The sequence below is a fragment of the Peromyscus maniculatus genome, chromosome 16, assembly GCF_049852395.1.
Source record: "Peromyscus maniculatus bairdii isolate BWxNUB_F1_BW_parent chromosome 16, HU_Pman_BW_mat_3.1, whole genome shotgun sequence".
NCBI lineage: Eukaryota > Metazoa > Chordata > Mammalia > Rodentia > Cricetidae > Peromyscus > Peromyscus maniculatus.
In genome coordinates, this window is record NC_134867.1 from 40,097,243 (window position 1) to 40,101,583 (window position 4,341).

Below are 4,341 nucleotides of genomic sequence, written 5' to 3' on the forward strand. Positions count from 1 at the left end.
TTGACTATGACAACAGGTGTCTCCATTGTGCTGGGTCTGGAGATGACCCAAGACCCTGACTTGGACAGATTTGAGTCTCTTCCTTCCTCCTGTGTTGGCTTCTAGAAGACCAACAATTCTTCTGAGGAAAAACCTTATTTTTAAATGTGGCATTGAGGGGGTCTTATTATTATTTTTGTTGTTCTTTTTTAGAGGTACACATTGACGTATTACAGATTAAAATGGCATGATATCTGAAATTTGTTTCAAAATAGCAAAGGTCGTGGAAAGGCAATAATAACATGTAATAATCATGGGACACCATGTTAAGTGTTTTATATGCATTAATTTATTTAAAACTCTCTCTTAGCCTAGGAGGTTGGTATCATTCTCTTGATATTTCAGATGAAGAAATTGAGGCATGGAGAGGCTGAGAGTACTTGGTCAAAGTTCTGTAGTAGACAGCCCCAGAATAAGGAGTAAATTCACAGTGTGGGGATTATAAAATTTCTATTGTCATTCTTCATTTGGTGTATTCATCCCATAAAGGGATAGAAATATGTCAAAGAAGAATAAAATACTCAAACAAACAAAATAAAAAAATTTTTTTTAGCCTGTTAGATGCAGGTACTGTTCGAGGCATGAATAGGCAAAAATGAACTAGACAGCAGATCCAGCAATGACAGAGCCAAGATCATTTTCTGTAGCCAGGTACTGGAAGCAGATGGTCATGTGCATGTCCCTCATTTTCCTTAGAGTGGTGTTTGAAAACTGATGCTCAGGTGACTTTGGCGGTGTCCATCTTTAGTGGGTCAGATGGAGTGTCTCTTGTGTCTGCTCCAGACTCTCCCTCAGTCTGTCATCACAGTTCCAACACCAGACCTGTGGATGTCTACAGTGGCAAAGTGGGACACCTGTTACCCTTTCTTACTCACTGGACAACCCTCATAACTTCCCCAGGGAATGCCCATGACCTTCAAGCAGGTCTGAATTCTGGAATAATTGGTTTGTAATCCAAACTGCTTTCAGAGTAGAATTCAGAAAAGAAGGACCCTTGTTATTCAAATACCAAGCAATCAGCACGATGTCCAACCTAAGTTTAATTTTGGTCATTTGGGCCTTAAACAAAAATATATTACAGGTTGGATATCCCTGCTCTGAATATAGGAAAGAAATCTAAACGGGTCCAAAATCTTAAACTTTTGGAGTGCTGAGATGATACCACAAGTGGATCCCATGTGATGGAAAGTGGCCAAAGGCAGCTGCACTAAGAACACCATAGTCAGAACCCTTCAGGCTATGTGTGCAAACTGAGATATTAACAAAACATAAATGAAGTATGTATTGAGACTCTGACTCTATTCCTAACATATTAATATATATATATTAAAACATTCTAAAATTGGGCTGGAGAGATGTCTCAGAGATTAAGAGCACTGACTGCTCTTCCAGAGGTCCTGAGTTCAATTCCCAGCAACTACATGGTGGCTCACAACCATCTGTAATGAGATCTGGTGCCCTCTTCTGGCCTGCAGTCATACATGCTGTATACATAATAAATAAATAAATCTTAAAAAAAAAATTCTAAAATCTAGAGAATTTCCAAAAGCTGAAAGAATTCCAGCCCTAAGCATTCTGATAAAGGCCACTCAATTTATAGACATTTGAAAACCTCCATTCACATAACTTAGTAAAACTTCATGAAATTAACATTTTCTATTCTTTCTCTCTCTTTTTTTTTTCTGGACAAGAGAGGTTATTGGTTTTGTTTTGACTGCTTTTGTTTTTTCAAAGAATGGCTTGTCAGTGTGGTCTGCTTCATGTCTTCAGAATGGACCATTTGGTATTGAATAATCGATGGACCACTCTTCCCTGGGGAAGGCTATTTCTCCACATCTCAGTATTCCTTAGTCTTTGTTCAGGGTTGAGGCCTTATGTGCACCCCACTATCCACATTAGCATGACTGTTGTTGTCATCCTTGTTCAGGTCATGATTAGGGAGCCTATTTTGATTGTTCTTCATCAAGGTCATTCACTGACCTTGGAAACCCTTTGTGGTATCATCAACCATTAGGTCCTTTCAAAAGTACCTTCAAGCACTTGGCGACCCTGGAAAGAGCTTTCACTGGAATCTGAATGGCTGGCCATTCCTTCCTCCATCATAATCTTGGGTCCTTACTATCATGATGTTTTAGCAGACTTGTGGCCATGGCCTCCTGACTAGCCTTCCTGTTACTGCTGCTGTCCTGTGCACCAAGTGGGGGTGTTCCTTTCAAACATGAGATTAGGACATTTCCCTCAAGAATGTGCCAACCTGCCCATCTCAATCAGAATGAAAATGAAGACTTTTACAGTTCTTTATTGGATCCTCCATGAGTTGACTTTGCTACCTCTAAATTCATCCCCTGCACACTCTCCGTTTTATCTACAGTTCTCCAGACTTCAGGGCCTTTTTGACATTGCCTTAACATGCCAGGCAGTCCCTCTCACTCTCTTGAATGGTATTCCTGAGATGTACATGCTCATCGCCTCACCTCCTTTCCGCCTGTTTAAATATTGCCTTAACAGTGGCTTTTCATCGGCTCACCCCACATAGCAGGCCTACTCCCTCCCAGATGGCTGGCTGTTATCCTCTTCGCTTACCATCATTGGATAATATTTTACGCTATTCCGACTATGTGAAATCTTCCCTGTCAGCTCATGAGCTTGAACCCTTAACTCTGTCAGGTCCAAAGGAAATTTCATCCCCAAATTCCGGTGGTTAGACAAAAGCAAGCATTCCTCAGGAACCCGGGAAGCTGGTTCTCCTCTACCAAAGGAGCCAGTTCCCTTATCAGTGGCAGAAAGGACAAATGGCTATCTGTGGTCCCTATTAGCATACCAAGGCACACGCTGGCCTCATGCTCCCTCAGTGTCACAGTACTTACAAAGTCCATGCTGTTCTCAGCGCTTCTGGTCCTACCCTCCTACCTTAAACCTCCCCCAGCTACTCCTTTCTCCTTATAACCCTGCTATTTCGGCTAGGCTTTCCCTGATTTTCCTTGGTCCTCTCTTTCCTCTGGACTTTCAGATGCCTGTTTTCTTCCTCATATCTACAATAAAATCTTCCCCTTAACTATACCTTGGAATGGTCATGTCTACGCAGTTCCCAGCGGGTGACACTTTTATTTTGGAAGGTTGTATGATCTTAGGAGGTGGAAGGTTATGGGAGGAAGTGGGTCCCTGGAGGTGGGCCTTGAGGTTTTTAAATCGCCCCTTCCCCTTTCTATTAACGCTCAGCCTCTCTGCTTCCCAGAGGCTGTACAATGCGACTATTGGGTCCCCTGCTCTTCCTACTGAGTTTTCCATGCTGTGATGGGATGTAGCCCCTCCTCCACTCATCAGCCAGAACAAACACTTTCTCCCTCGATCGCTTCTTGTCAGGTATTTGGTCCCATGAACACATAAAGTAATTAACACAGAAAGTTAGTACCGAGAGTGGTAAGAACATGGGCGGAATCCAGGGCTGGACTTCCGGTATCTTCCTCATTGTTCTCCAGCTCACCTTTTCAGATACAGCCTTCCCTGGACCTGATGCTCTGTTTTTAGCTAGGCTGGTTGGTCAGTGAGAGCTAGGAATCCTCGTGCCTCTTGTTTGGGGGTTGCAAGAAGGGGAAGCCACACCTGGCTTTTTTTGTGTTGAGGATATGAACTCGGGGTCTCATGCATGTCCTGCACCACACCATGCAGCAATCTTTCCAGCCAGGGGTCATATTTCTACCATCTTAGTGATTTCTATTGTTCCTGTAAAACAGAAACTGTTGGCAGGTACTTGTCAACCATTCTCTTTCCGTTCAGCACTCAAGGCTTTTCATCCTTCACTGCACAGGGAAAGCATCCTTGATCCCCCGCTGTCCGGTGTGACCCACTTTTCTTTCTGGACTACTCGGAACAGGCTTTTTCTCTTTGGCTACTTACTGTAGAAATGCCACATTCTATGAGGGTTTTTAAATTTTACATGGATGAATGTCTGGCTTGTATGGATGTCTGTATGCCATGTGTGTGCCTGGTGCCAATGGGGGTCAGAAGCAGGTGCTGGGTCCCCTGGAACTGGAGTTATGGATGTTTGTGAGCCACCATGTGGGTGCTGGGAATCGAACCCCAGTCCTCTGTAGCAAGTTCAGCTCCTACCCATTGAGCACCCCTCCACCCCTGACCCATTTTAAAAGAAGAGATTATTTTTAGAATTACTTTAAAGGTTAGATACATATAAAATAGAAAATAATTCTACAGCATCAATGCACAGCAATAAGTAATATAAAAAATATGCCACGTAACTGAAAGATTGGCCCAAGTGATTCAATAAATGAATACCCAAGTAAG